Source organism: Acinonyx jubatus, chromosome C2, assembly GCF_027475565.1.
Source record: "Acinonyx jubatus isolate Ajub_Pintada_27869175 chromosome C2, VMU_Ajub_asm_v1.0, whole genome shotgun sequence".
NCBI classification, from domain to species: Eukaryota; Metazoa; Chordata; class Mammalia; order Carnivora; family Felidae; genus Acinonyx; species Acinonyx jubatus.
The window spans coordinates 65,630,978-65,647,178 of NC_069384.1; the positions used below are offsets into that span (position 1 = coordinate 65,630,978).

General features: G+C 36.1%; 1 pseudogene; it reads right to left on the minus strand.

Moving 5' to 3' along the window:
• Positions 1-5,964: 5,964 nt before the first annotated feature.
• LOC113600014 (uncharacterized) lies at positions 5,965-6,084 on the minus strand (annotated as a pseudogene).
• Positions 6,085-16,201: the final 10,117 nt, after the last annotated feature.

The window sequence follows — 16,201 nt, forward strand, 5'->3', positions numbered from 1 at the left end:
CCAAAGTCAGATAAAGACAGTACAAAGAGGAGTGCCTGGGTGGCTCAGTTGGTTGAGTGACCAACTCTTGATTTTGGCTCAGGTCATGATCTCATAGTCATGAGATCAGGCTCTATGCTGAGTGTGGACACTGCTTAAGATTCTCTCTCTCTCTCTCTCTCTCTCTCTCTCCATGCCCTTCCCCTGCTTGTTTCTCTCTCTCTTTCTCTCTTAATTAAAAAAAAAAGAAAAGACACTACAAGGATACATGGAAAGAAAGCTATGGGCCAATATCCCTGGTGAATATAGATGCAAAAATTCTAAAAAATAATACTAGAAGACAAGTCAAAAGCACATTAAGAGACTCACACATCATCAAGTGGGATTTATCTTTTGGATGCAAGGGTGGTCCAACATATACAAATTAATAAATAGGATATACACATTTATAGAATTAATGATTAATACTATATGATCATTTCAATAGATGCAGGAAAAGGATTTGACAAATTTAACATCCTTTCATAACAAAAACTCTCAAAAATAGAAGGAATGTATTTCAACATAATAAAGGCCATATACAACAAATCATATACAACAAATCAACTCAGTGGTAAAAGCTTGAAAGCTTTCCTGCTAAGATTAGGGATAATTAGGGATAATATAAGGGCCCATTCCCACCATTGCCATTTAAATAGTAAAATAGGACTGGGGAAGCTGTAGCCAGAGCAATGAAGTAAGAAAAAGAAATAAAAGACATCCAAATCAGAAAGGAGGGAGTAAGGAGCACCTGGGTGGCTCAGTCAGTTGAGCCTCAGACTCTTGATTTCAGCTCAGGTCATGATCCTAGAGTCCTGGGATCGAGCCCCACATTGGGCTCCAGGCTGATCATGGAGCCTACTTAAGATCCTCTCTCTCTCTCTCTCTCTCTCTCTCTCTTTCTCTTTCTCTCTCTCCCTCTCTTTCTACCCCTCTTCCCTGCTCATGCTGTCTCTTAAAAAAGGAAGAAGTAAAATTTTCTCTGTAGATGATATAATCTTATGTATAGAAAATTTTAGGTTCACCTGGGTGGCTCAGTCAGTTAGCATCCAACTTGTGATTTTAGCTCAGGTCATGATCTCACAGTTGTGAGTTCAAGCCCTGCATCGGGCTTTCTGCTGTCAGCACAGTGTGTGCTTCGAATCCTCTGTCCCTCCCTATCTTTGCCCTCCCGCCTTGAGCACGCTCTCTCTCTCAAAAATAAATAAACCTTAAAAAAATAAACAAATTAAAATAAATTTAAAACATTTAAAAGAGTACGCCAAAGAACTGTTAGAACTAATAAATTAAGTTAAAAGATCCAAAATCAACATACAAAAATCAGTTGCATGTCTATACACTAACAATGAACCACCTGAGAAAGAAATTTAAAAATCCAGTCTCATTTATAATAGCATGAAAAATAATAAAGTACTCAGGAATAAATTTAATCAATGAAATGAAAAACCTGTACATTGAAAATTATAAGATATTATGGAAGGAAACTGAAGAAGACACAAATAAATGAAAACATATCCTGTGTTCATGGATTTGAAAAATTAATATTGTTAAAATGTCCATTCTACACAAAGTGACCTATAGATTTAATGCAATCCCCATTCAAATTCCAATGTCCTTTGCACACAAAAAAACAATCCTAAAATTTGTATGGAACCACAAAAGACCCCGAATAGCCAAAACAATCCTAACAAAGAACAAACTTGGAGGCATCATATTCCTGATTTCAAACTGTATAACAAAGCTCTATTAATTAAAATAGTATGATATTGGCATAAAAACAGACACATAGACCAATGGGACAGAATTGGGAGCCCAGAAATAAACCCATTCATACATAGTCAATATTTGACAAAGGAGCCAGGAATACTTAATGAGGAAGGGAAAGGATAGTCTCTTCAATAAATAGTGTTGGATATTTTTTATATAGGGAAATGAATATTCACATGCAAAAGAATGAAGTTAGACTCCTATCTTGCACCATTTCCAAAAATTAACTCAAAATGGATTAAAGACTTAAGTGTAAGACCCAAAACTATAAAACTACTAGAAGAAAACATAGATAAAAGTCTTGACATTGGTCTTGGCAACAATTTTTTGAATATGACAACAAAAACACAAGCAACAAGAGCAAAAATAAACAAGTGGGACCACCTCAAACTAAAAAGCTTCTTATAGCAATAGAAACAATCAGTAAAATGAAAAGGCAATCTACAGAGTGAGAAAGACTACTTGCAAACCATCTATCTGACAAGGAATTAACATCCAAAATATATAAGGAACTCATACAACAATAGCAAGAAAACTGATTAAAAAAATGAGCAGGGGACTTGAATAGACATTTGTACAAAGAAGACAGACAAATGGCCAATAGGTCCATGAAAAGATGCTCAACATTACATATCATCAAGAAAATGTGAAATCAAGGCCACAAATGAGATATCATTCCACACTTGTTAGAATGGCTATCATCAAAAAAGACAAGAAATAAAATTGTTGGCGAGGATGTGGAGCAAAGGGAATGCTTGTGCACTGTTGGTGGGGATGTAAATTAGCAAACAGTATGTAGGCTCCTCAAAAGATTAAAAAATAGAACTGCTGTATAATCCAGCAATCCCTTCTGGGTATATGTCTGAAGAAGCTGAAATCAGTATCTTGAAGAGATATCTATACCTCCCTGTTCATTGCAGGATTATTCCCAAATAGCCAGGATATGGAAACAACCCAAGTGGGCGCTGATGGATCAATGGGTAAAGAAGTTGTGGCATATATACATACATACATATATATATATGAATAATATATACGAATATTATTCAGCCACGACAAAGAAGGAAATCCTGCCATTTGTAACAACATGGATGAACCTTGAAGGCCTCATGCTAAGTGAAACAAGACAGAGAAAGACAAATACCGTACATTCCCATCTATAATGTGGCATCTAAAAATCCCTAATTCATAAAAATAGAGAGTAGAATAGTGCTTGTCATGGGTTAGGGAATGGGGGGAATGGGGAGATTTTGGCCAAAGGGTATAAACTTCCAGGTATAGGAGGAATAAGTTCTGGGTATCTAATGTACAGCATGATGACTGTAATTCACCATGCTGTATTATCTACTCGAAAGTTGTTAAAAGAGTAGTCTTAAGTGTTTTCATCACACACAAAAATGTTGTAATAATGTGAAAGCATAGAGGTGTTAATCAACCTTTGTGTGGTAATCATTTCACAATATATTTGTGTATCAAATCATCATATTGTTCATCTTAACCTTCATATGTTATATGTCAATATCTCAAAAAGTGGAAAACATATATACTTTCTCCCTAAGTGAGGAAGAATAGATATGTACCTCCTTAAGCTGCTGGGGTGGATGTCATTACATCAGCAACATCTTAATGAGGACTCACTGAGAAGCCCCTGCTGGCCAGGAACATGATAAAGTTGCCTGCTATCATCATTATTAGTTAGTATTTCCCTGGAGGCATTAGTCAATTCAATTGTATGAGAGAAAAAGTTATAAGTATAAAAACTGAAAAGAACAAGGTAAAAATTATTTACAGATGGCTGGAAAACCCATGAGAATCAAATGACAAAAAGCACTACAAATAAGATAATTAACAATGTCTCTGGGATATAAAACTGAAACATGGAAATAATTTGTTTAAGAAACATTTGATAGTTACAAGAACATAGGTACTATATTAGATGGGACTAGTAGTCAGAGAGATGATATTAGAATATGCTAAAATATTATTGTTACATGTAAGCTTTTAAAAATAACCCATGATTAAGAACAGGGTTGGTCATTAGGTCTGGGGCATGGACAAACCCCTGGTCCAAGCTGTTCAGTGGACTCAACCTATGGGATTAGGGAAGGTTAAGGCACTGGCAGATAATTGTCCAGAAAGAGTTTTGATAAAGTCATAGCTATAGATTTCTGTCAATCCATTATGGAGATTAGAGATAATACTATTCTTCCCGTGTTCCTTCCAGGATTTTTGCTAGACCAAGATAAGATAATGTATATAAGACATTTTTGTATATTGTTAAATGCCATGTGAGTGGTAATTGTTATAATGATGGTGATGACAACAATTCATATAAACAATATAGTGCCTGATTATTACTCAGGAATTACTAATTTTTTAATTACTTCCTTCTAGAAATTAAAGCAGACTCCAGAACACTCATTCTATAAACATCTCTGGCTGGGTTCGGAAAATAAACAGAAATCTGGGGTCCAATTGCTGGAGTCATGGCTGTGCTATCAGCTAGAACATTTCTGGCAACCCCTCAATGTTCCTGCCAACGTGAGGTGTGCTTTTCAGCTCACAGTCTCTTGTCATCTGTCAGAGGCTGAGAGATTTTTAGTGAGAAAAGAAAAGTCTAAGAGCCCTTTCCCTTCTTGCCCTTGAAAAGGAAATATAATGGTTTGGCAGAAAAACCATTCACAGGTCTGATGAAGGTTTAACATTTATTCTTCTAAATGTGCTTATTATGAAATAGTTAAGACATATAAAAATATATAACAATTTATAGTGAACATTCACATACCTGCAACTCATGTTAGGAAATAAAACACCAGCAATATAATTAAAGCCCTTTGATAACTCTCCCAGATTGCATCTCATGTAACCATTATCTTGAATTTTATTGTTTATCATACAGGGGACTTCTCTGTATTTTTGCTAATAGCCAACATTAATTCTTTATAAGAACAAATCTTACCAGACTTATCTCAGTTCTATATCCCAATGTTCCTTCTCCATCTCCTGTTTTAAATGTTATAGCACTTTTAAAAATTGTCAGTTTCTCACTATAATACATATTTTTGACATCTCAAGGACTCAGTTTGGTGGAATATATATATAGATTTTTTTTGGTAAAAAATAAAGCATCAATACTCATTATCTTTATACACTGCAGAATGTCTCCCCCACTCCTCCCCTCTTCCTGAACCTCTTCTCCCTCCTTGATTTGCATTGGCATGTGGACTTCTTGTTCCTACCAAATGAGTCAGTCGAGATAGAACGGATGTCAATGTCTCCTGAAAAAAAGATGCCATACTGTCTGGTAAAGTCACAAAAAAGCATTAGCTTGAGCCAACACTGAAAAAAAAAATGGGAGAGCTCACATTAAAGTCTGGATTTCTGGCTTCTTTTGAAAAATCGAAAAGACTGATAACACAGTGCCCATATTCCTAAATGGCAATAATCCACTGGAACCTAGTAACAGCTGCTTCTTTTAGGTGGAGCACTCTCCATTTTACCATTTTTCTATCACTTCTTTTTTCTCCCTGAGACTAAGACCAATTTCAGTTGCCACTTATTATCATAATTGGACCGCTGATGTTCCTCGTGGTAGAGAAAAAGTTTTATCTTTACCCATATCAGTACTATCAAAAGTGGTGAAAGAAAACAATCTATCAAAAGGGCTACATCCACTCTGAAGCTCCCTTCAAAGAAATGCAGAGGCCTCTAAAAAGCCAGGGTGCTCACTTCACAACTTAAAGAGAAGCCCTCTAGTCCTCTTATCAATCAGATTCCTGGCTCTGTGTCCCTCCTCTTGTCCCTTGTGAGGGTGTGTAACCCCCCAACCCCACACTCATAACCACCAGCATCTTCATTTGTCTAGATTCATATGTAGTTTCTTTTATATATATATATATATATATATATATAAAATTTATTGTCAAATTGGTTTCCGTACAACACCCTGTGCTTCATATGTAGTTTCAACATAGACTTGAAGCAATATATGTGGAAAATGAGACAAGAGAAATATAGGATGAGGATAAATGGCAAAATACTCCAAATGTAACCTACAACTTAAAATTTAGGAGTGAGGTACAGAAATCAACACACAGCAGATAGGATTATTTACAAAACAATTTCAGAAGAAGACCCACTTTAAATACTATTTATAAAACGTTAGTGGTGAGATTAAAGTGCCTGCTTTCCCAACATCTTATCAGGAAGTCTCCCATCCAAGTACTAACCAGGCCCAACCCTGCTTAGCTTCCGAGATCAGATGAGATCAGGCGCGTTCAGGGTGGTACGGCTGTAGACCTTATCAGGAAGTCAATACAAATTGTAATGATGAAATTGATAAGCTCTAACCTTGGAAATTACATTGAGAGGTAAGGTTGTAATGACCAAAGCACTTTTTTTTTCAATATATGAAATTTATTGTCAAATTGGTTTCCATACAACACCCAGTGCTCATCCCAAAAGGTGCCCTCCTCAATACCCATCATCCGCCCTCCCCTCCCTCCCACCCCCCATCAACCCTCAGTTTGTTTTCAGCTTTTTAAGAGTCTTTTATGACCAAAGCACTTTGTGGACTAATAGGGAATATTAAAAAGGAAGAAAAGGAAAGTAAAAAAAAAAAAAATTGTGAGTCTTTAGCAGTATTCAGGGAAAAAAGGCACTGTGTGCCTGGCAGGTATACACATAAGAGTTCTAGCCACAAGCAAAGTGTTCTCTGGGCAGAACAGGTATAAGCGCTTTGGATTTTGCATAAATTATTTAAATACCTTCTCTCCGGTTTAGGTTTAAGAAAAATTTTCTAATTATTATTTTGGGAAGAATGTGTCTTAGCTAATAGACATCAGGACAAGCACTCTCTGTCATACGAACAGCTGATTTACAAACGACTGGTACCTTTGGCATATTTTCTCCATATTAGTCATAACTGTTCTACACACCACTCCTCCCATATGTGATACCCCTGCTTTCTATTGTTTTTCTATTGCAGGTCACATGGGAAGTGAGGTATAGAGATGGTAGTGTACTGACAGCACGATACTCAAGCATGTTTTTGGGTGTATCCATCTTTTTGAATTAGCCTGAGACTCCAAGTATGATTGAAAAACATATTCCAGGGGCGCCTGGGTGGCTCAGTCGGTTGAGCGTCCGACTTTGGCTCAGGTCACGATCTCGCGGTCCGTGAGTTCGAGCCCCGCGTCGGGCTCTGGGCTGATGGCTCAGAGCCTGGAGCCTGCTTCCGATTCTGTGTCTCCCTCTCTCTCTGCCCCTCCCCCGTTCATGCTCTGTCTCTCTCTGTCCCAAAAATAAATAAACGTTAAAAAAAATTAAAAAAAAAGAAAAACATATTCCATACTTTAAAAAAATCTATGTACAAATGAGATTTTGGAAACAACCGTTTTCTGAATTTGGGGGACGTATTTGCTCTATCACTATTATAAATTATTGCTCACTATTAATTTATAATCACCCTGGCTTTGTTATCTTTCATTAAAAAAAAGACTGTAATAAGGAAACTTGACCTCCTCTGGGAATTAGAGAAGATTAAGGAGGGCTAATTTGGGTATTCTGTGTAGTGCATTTCTATATCATAACCAATAGTACTGTATTTAATGCATTTCTAAGTCCATGCTTGGAGTGCGCTCTTAAAACAGGATCATTGTGTCCCACAGGGCCTCCCAGAAAAATTGACTTTAACTTCTTGGCCTAAGGAATGAATATAGTGACTAATGTTTTCTTCATTTCATGTCAATCTTTTAAAACCTAAATAATTTATCAATTTTCCTACTAGCCTCTAAGTTCCTTTCTAGAAGTTTGACAGGAGTACAGAATCTATGTCAACTCTTTTAGGCCACCAGGAATTCATTTAGGAAACTGAAGTGGCAATTTATTAGCAAACTGGCATGAAAGCCTGTTTCCTTATCTCTGTATTTGTTTCTGCATTTGGGCCATTCTGCAAAGTGGCAGTTACTTAAGGCCTAAAGCGTAAATGCAGTGTCCAGGTTGCTTAATTTGTAACCAGTGAGAGATTCTACTGGGAGAATTTGGTTCGTTATAAAATAAAATGCTTTATATTATAGGTAAATCTAGAGGCTCTGTTTTTTTTTAAAGAGAATCTTTTTTAAAAAAATTAAATAAGTAAAAGTAACAACATAATTTAAACCTACTCCAGACTTGTGCTATTGTCTTTTTCTCACATGTGCAGAACTCTCTCTGATTATCCAGAGAGCTCAGCCTGCAGAAGCAGTGTTTGTGGGGGTGGGGTGGACAGAATGAGATTTTGGCCCTCCATTGCAAAACTGCTGCCTTTTCAAATGATGCACACATGCTTGGTCCATCTGTCTTCAAGGACTCAACAGAGTAGTCAGTAAAACTCTATTTGGTGTTTGAAGCTGCATTGCCAAATATTAATAACTCATTTTATTTATAACTGATTCTCCAAAGTAGGAAAAACAGGTGGTACTCATGAAGAACTCAGTAGTAGCCAAATTTCAAAGGTCAGATGGCTGCAAGTATGGAATGAGAGAAAGCATTTTGTGTTCATACTCTTACGGTAAAAATGTTTGCTATGGCTTTTTTCCCCAATCATAATACTAGTACCTGAGACTGCCCGGGACTTCTCTGTAGAGCTGACCCTCATCTTCCAAATCATTATTCTCCAGGAAGTTTTCCAGAATGCAGACTTTTAAAAATGTCATCATGGTCCTTCATTTCTTTCCCACATGGTCTTGCTCAGATCACTTACGGCCATCTAATCTCACAAATTAATCCATGAATTGTTTTAGTATTGATTGTTTGGTATTAAGCCCCTCCTAGAGATGATAACTACACAAAACAATGTCCATATTGGTGAATGATTTCAGCCATGTGGCATGCCAGTAGGAAAGATAATTGTGGGCAGACAGGGTCTTTCTCTTTTAGTCTCTCATCCTATGGGTCATGAGAACAACAAGAAACTTCTAAAAGATCAAGAATAGAAGAGGTGCCAGGAGACAGCTTAATGAAGTTGGAATTTTCAAAAGGGAAGAAAGTTTGCATTTTGGCTTTCAAGTGTCCCTCTTTCTTTTCACAACAACACTGGATTTTCGTTGGGGGAAATTACCTCTTTCATCACTGGAATGGGCTATTTATGGTGCTGATGTCCCCTTGCCATGAACTAGGCATGTAACTCAATATAACCAATCAATTTCCACCCTTTGCATGAGCATCAAAAACACTGCATTTGTGTGGATTTTATTCACCCCAACAGGGAAACCTTGAAGAGGCCATTCATTTACTCTTTCTACTGAGACACCCAGAACTGCTCTGGTTTTCTTATCATTCTGAACCTGATTATTTAATCTTCTCTTTTCAGTCTTTTAAATGAATTCCTTTTAACTGCTAGAGTCAATTTATGTTGTTTGCAAACATAGAACTCTAATTGACACAAATGTTAATTCTAAACTGGTAAATATAATATTCATCCTATAAGATTCTAGGGATACAGGCATTCATTAGTATTATCCACCCAATCTTTCCAATTCTCCACCATTTATGTGGTAGGAGTGTTATTCCTACTCCCATTTGAAGGTATGGCCATGTAAATTTTTTTGGCCAATGAATTGTGATTGGAAATTATATGTAGCATATCTAGGTGGAGATTTATAAAAGCCATTGTGCAATTTTCCACTGTTCTGGTGATCAGGAAACTCATGTCCAGATGAAGTCTATTAACATGGGTATCTGAGTGACTATGATGAGGAGAGCTTCTCTGCTGATCTGCCTGAGACTTATAGTAAGAGGTAGATATAAACTCTTATTTTAAGCTATTGAGAGATTGGAGGGGGTGATGTTACTAATACAAGGGTGCCTTTAAATGAAGTAGAAAAATGTATAATTTTCTGGTTGCCAGCATGGACTCATAAAGAAACAGGGCATGTTGTATATTTTACTCTCGCGTTTTAAAATCAGAGTCATTAGGGGTGCCTGGGTGGGTCAGTCAATTGGGCATCTGACTCTTGATTTCAACTCAGTTCATGATCCCAGGGTTGTGTGACTGAGCCCACTGTTGGGCTCCCTGCCGGGTGTGGAGCCTGCTTGGGATTCTCTCTCTCTCTGCCCCTCTCTCCTTTTCCCTGATCCCACATGTGTGCTCTCTCTCTTAAAAAAAAAAAAGTAAAATCAGAGTCATTAGACTAGAAATACAGGAAAAATGAAAAAGACGGATATTTTTCCAGCTTGAGAAATAATTAAACCCTATTAAGATGAAAGAAGATAGATTCTAAATTGTTTATATTTTAATTATAATGAAATATAAATAAAATTATATATTGAGATCATCCAATATGAATGCTAATAAAGCCACAAAACCAATATTATTTAAACTCATCCCTAAAATTTCATGTGATAGTAGTTGATATTATTTAGGTTAACCACATAGATTAAATCAATCTAAATAGATTTGAGATTTAAATCACGGTTTAGCAATATGAACATGGTACTGACTTCCATGGGTTTGATCTTTCAATTCTACCACATGCCATGTGATGATTCAGGTCACCCACGTCTTTTCTTTATTTGAAACACTGCAAAATCATCACTTATAGAGGACACAATGATGTCATTTGGCCTGCTTTCTGTGTGCATGCATCATTTAAGTATTAAGGCATCCTCTCTTTTTTTAACTAACAATTAAAGTAGTACTTCTTGGTACCAGTATGAGGATAATTGCAGACCCAAGAACAGAAGTGTGGCAGTTCTAAACTATAAAGAGGCTATCCAAATTATATTGAATATGTCTGTATTATTTTTAAAATATTTTTATTAAAGTTAAATAACAACATTAGAATAATTCTCACAGGAACTTGAGGACCTCTGAGGATATATGTGTGGACTAACTACTAGGGGCAGTGTATACCGGTCTGAAAAACATTGCACTTGATATATTAACATTTCAATAAGGCATTACATTTCTCACAACACTTGACATTCTTATGGACGGACAAGATAATTAAATTATTAAACTACAGCATATTTGTTGGATGTTTATTAATAGGTCAGTATCAACCTGGGGGGAAGTTTCTACTGGCATGGTCTGGAGCTCTATCCTTAGACCTGTTTTGTTCTATCATTTCATCAAAATCACAAATAAAATATGGAATATATATTAAACAAGTATATCAGTGATAAGGTGAAGATGAAAACAAGTATGTTGTATAAAGAAATATTCAAAACAATCTCTAAACTGTCTCCCTCTCAAGATTTGATTCTTATGTCATCAGATGTTTATTCCACCCACTACCCCGCCCGTTTGCAGTCATGTACTGACCCGCAGAAGATCACTCCTCCTCATTTCTGTCATTCTTTCCACTAATACAGCTGTCTTCATTCTTTATGACTTCTTCATGCACATAGATTATCCTTCTATTTGCCTCGTTTTTCAGTTTATTGACCTCCTTTCTTCCAATGAACTTGTCTTCCACCTCAGCCACTGTGCAAGTTATAGTTTAAATCTTGTGTTTGTCAATAACTGGAACTCCTGCATGATTTCAATTTCAAGCTCTCCACCCTGATTATCACCTCCTCTAAACTTTCCAGTTCATTCCTTCCTATATTTCAATTCCAATAATCCTTTGAACCCACCAAGCCAATAAAATATCTATCCTACTTGCTTTTCACTATTTTGTTGCTCATGTCTTCACTTCCTTGGTTATTTAGCTTGAATGATATAGTCAATCATCATACTAACTTCCTTATCTCTACCCTCAGCCTCTTTCTACTTTTTCACTGTATTGTTTTCACTTGTCTTCAATCCTGGTTAAAACCAATTTTATGCCAGGGTGCCTGGGTGGCTCAGTTGGTTGAGTGTCCAACTTTGACTCGAGTCATGATCCCACAGCTCCTGGGTTGGAGCCCTGTGTTGGGCTCTGTGCTGACAGCTCAGAGCCCGGAGCCTGCTTTGGATTCTGTGTCTCTCTCTTTCTCTGCCCCTAACCCACTTGCATTCTGTCTCTGTCTCTCTAAAAAATAAACATTAAAAAAACCAATTTTATGCCTCTTGCATGTCTGAGCTTGTTTAGTTGACATGACTAAAGAAAAACACACAACCATGTCAATTGGCCTCATTTTATATTTGTGATCATTAACCTTAAGTGGGCCCTTTGCGCTGCCTAGCAATTATACTCCCACTCTGCTAGACTTAGATAATTATCGTATTCCTTCTCCTTCTCCTTAAACCCTATACTCCCTCCCTCGTTCTCACTTCTAGCTTATGATCTTTCTTCCTCTTTTCCTGAGGAAATGGAAGCAATACTTAAAGAACTTCCAAAAGCAACACCACCTTTTATTTCCACCCAATGCATCTGTGACCATCTACTCTGCTTTCTCCTCTATTATGGATAAGCTGTATGTACTTTAGGTAAGGACAGGCCTTCAACTTATGTTCTAGATTTTTTCACTCTCTTTCACTCAAGGATATCCTTCAACTATTCTTCCCTGTGCATCATTAATTTCCTCTTCTCTAATGGATTTTTCCTAATAGTAAACAAACATGCTTTTTAAAATTCTATCCCAAAGAAAAAATGTATTTGTACACTCAATACTCAATTCTTGTATTCCCATTCTTTCTTGAATGTGATTTAAATAAGCTTTTGTTATTGCCACAAAAGAATCACTCTTGTCAATATCACCCAGAACCTCAAGTCTTCATTTTATTAGACTTTCAACAGTGTTTGACACAGTTGAGCACACCCTCCCTTCACTTAGCATGCAGAACGCACAGTATTGGTTTTTCAACTATCTTATTGACTGTTTCTTTTATTATTTTTTAATTGAAGTATGACTAACACACAGTGTTACAGTAGTTTCAGGTGTACAACATAATGATTCAACAATTCTATACATTACTCAGTGTTCACCATAAGTGTAGTCACCATCTGTCACCAAACAATGAAATTACAATCTTATTGACTATATTCCCTATGTTGTACTTTTCATTTCCATGACTAATTTATTTTATAATGAAAAATTTGTACTAAATCTTCTTTATCTATCTCACCTATCTTCCTTCTCCTCTGGAAACCACCAGTTTGTTCTTTGTATTTAAGAATCTAATTTTTTGTTTGTCTCCCCCTTTTTGCTTGTTGATTTGTTTCTTTAAATTCCACATGAGTGAAATCATATGGTATTTGTCTTTCTTTGTCTGACTTATTTCACTTAGTATCAATCCCTCTAGGTCCATCCATGTTGTTGCAAAGGGCAAGATCTCATTCTTTTTTAAGGTTAATATTCCACTGTGTGTGTATCTCACATCTTCTTTGTCCATTCATATATGGAGGGACACATATATTGCTTCCACATGCTGGCTCTTGTAAATAATGCTACAATAAACATAGGGGTACATATATCTTTTTGAATTAGTATTTACCCAAAGAAAAGAAAAAGATATATGCACCCCTCAGTTTATTGACTGTTTTAATTCTTGTTTCTTGGTTGTTTCTTTATGTTGGAATGCTCTAGGGCTCAGACTTTGCACCTATTCTCTTTTCTATTTATACTCATTCTCTTGGTGGTCTTATCCAAAATCATCCCTTTAAGTACCATCTCAATGCTGATGACTCACAAATGTATATCTTTCTAGTATTTATAGCTCAGACCTTTCCCATGAATACCTGACTTAAATATCCAACTACCAATTAACAGGCACCAAAATATTAATAGGCTCAAAACTAAGTCCCTCCAAAACTTTCTCCTTCCTGAGTTCTCCCCTTACCAGTTAATGGCAACTCCATTCTTTTAATTGCTCAGACCTGAGACTATAAACTTCAGTAACAGTGTACCATCATGCACTAGTGGATCATCACTTATTTAATGGTTTCTTCATTATGGTAATTTTTTTTCCAAATATTGATCAACTACTTACCTCAATGTTTCAAGTAAGAGGACTTCTATTTTATCATATCTAGGACCAAGAAGGTAATCTTCATATTTCTGGGAACCATAATTAAGAGGACTACAATAGGAGCAATAGGAGGAAAGTGACCAAGATATTGAGAGAAAGTAAAGCCATGTTTTATGAGAAATAGTTGAAGAATTTGAGGATATATTTAATCTACAGAAGAAAGAAATTGAAGAAGAAAAAGTGATATCTGTTATTAAATATTTCCATAGTCCTTCATGTGGAAGGGTGATTATCATACTTAGACTATCCATCTCGATTCAGTTAGATAGATGAACTGGATCATCAGATGGATGAACTTGATAATCAGCCTCTAGAACATGATGCTGATATATATATAGATATATATATATATATATAATTTTTTTGCATGATTGATACTTCACAATATATCTACTAAAGTTTGGAGGAAGCCCACCATTCAGTGTCCTAAAAGAAAATATTTACATATCTCACATGAGAAAAAGATGAGCAGGCATCTCATGGGTAGAGAAGCAGTAACAGGATCACATCCATAGAGATAGATTCTACATGAAATGTTTTCTGCCTAATATTTTTTTTAAAGTTTATTTATTTATTTATTTATTTTGAGACACACACACACACACACACACACACACAGAGAGAGAGAGAGAGAGAGAGAGAGAGAGAGAGAGAGACTGAGTCGGGGAGGAGCAGTGAGAGAGGAAGACAGAGAATCCCAAGGAGGCTCCATGCCGTCAGCCCTGATGTGGGGCTCAATCTCACAAACTGTGAGATCATGACCTGAGCTGAAATCAAGAGTTGGACACTTAACTGACTGAGCCACGTAGGCACCTGTGTCTAATCTTCTTAAGACAGGGTATTCTGCTCAAATATGCAAAAGTTTAAGGAAAGGTATATTTCCTTCAAGGGTTAAAAAATAAATGACACTTATATGTGATGCCTGGCATTTATAGTTCTGAACCTTTTATTCATGTTTTATAAAAATAATCTATTATTTAATTTTTCATCTGCCAAGAAGAGAATTTTCCCTTGATTTTCAGCTGAGAATTCCCAAGAAAACTTATTTTAGGACCAGTAGGTCCTTTATTATTTTCAGATGTGTTGCCTCTAGAGCAGTGATTCTCAATTGGATGCATTTGGAATCACTTGGGAAGTATTAAATTAAAAAATGCCTCTTATTTCTGGGTCTTAACTCCAAAGATCCTGATTTACTTGATCTGGTCTGTAGACTCAGCTTGGAGATTTTTAAAAGTTCCCAAATATGTTCTATTGTGTAGCCAAGGTTTAAAATTTTTACTCCTTCTTGCAATTGCTAGGGATTTGTTAAAGGTAGGATGTGGGGGGGGGGGAGAGAAAATGTTTCAGATACACGTTAGATGACCACTTGAAACAAATATTGTTGATAATTTAAGTATTAGACAGTTAATTGTAGTATATGGTCTTTTATATCTTTCTCACCCTTGAGATTTTATCATTTTATATTTACCCACCACAATGTATATATATATATAGAATCAAAGAAATATATACAAGGACACAAATTCCACTGGGCTATATAAATCAGGATGATTTCATGAGTATAGCTGTATTCCTAGTTGCTGCCTCTTTAGATGGGTGAACTATTTTATTCTGACTACTTTCTCGGTGCACATGACATAATTTTATTAGATTACATTATGCACAGCATCATTGAGTCAAAGTGATGTTATTAGCCTGCTAGAAGAAGCTTCTTACCCAGCTGTGAGGGCTCGTTAATATACATTATGATGTTAATAGTGCACAGAATATGTGAGTGGGTGGTAGGGGGCAGAAATTTAAACCAAATTAAAAATGTGAGAGAAACTGCAGCACATGGGAAATAAATGCTCATTGCCACTAGTCTCAATTATTTTTCATTCTTTTCAAGGTCAAGCTGGCGAGTTTTCACAACTCCTACCCACAAAATGCCCTTCCCGATTGATTGACTCTTACAGCTAGAAGCTCTCCTTACACCCAGGAGGCAAACCTGCTTTTTTATTGTATTAAAAAAAATCTAAATGCCAAAGTGAAAAGAATATTGAGCTTCTGTTTATTTTTATCTGAAAATCAAAACACCATGCAAACTGTAAAGCAGTTAATTTAGTATGAATCTGGGATTTTTAAAGAAGTTTAAATGCTTAAAAAATAATGTTCTGAAGAAATTGTTATTCTTACTGAACCTAAATAAAGCCTACCATAAACCTTTGAGGTAGGAATTTTGTAATTCCTCCTTCCTACTAGATAAAGCATGCTCTCTGGTGTGGCAAAAGAGTTTCCTTCACCATATAGTCACCATTTCTATTGTAGAATGAATAAATATCTTATGTTCACTTATAACTGGGTAGGATTTTTTCTTTTTCTCATGGATATTTTTGTCCCCCAAATCAACCATAGCTTGGAGGATCAGTGTAAATTATCATAATTTTGCATGTAGAGAAGGGGAAAGTTTCCCAGGGATTCTTAATTGTCATACTGATAAAC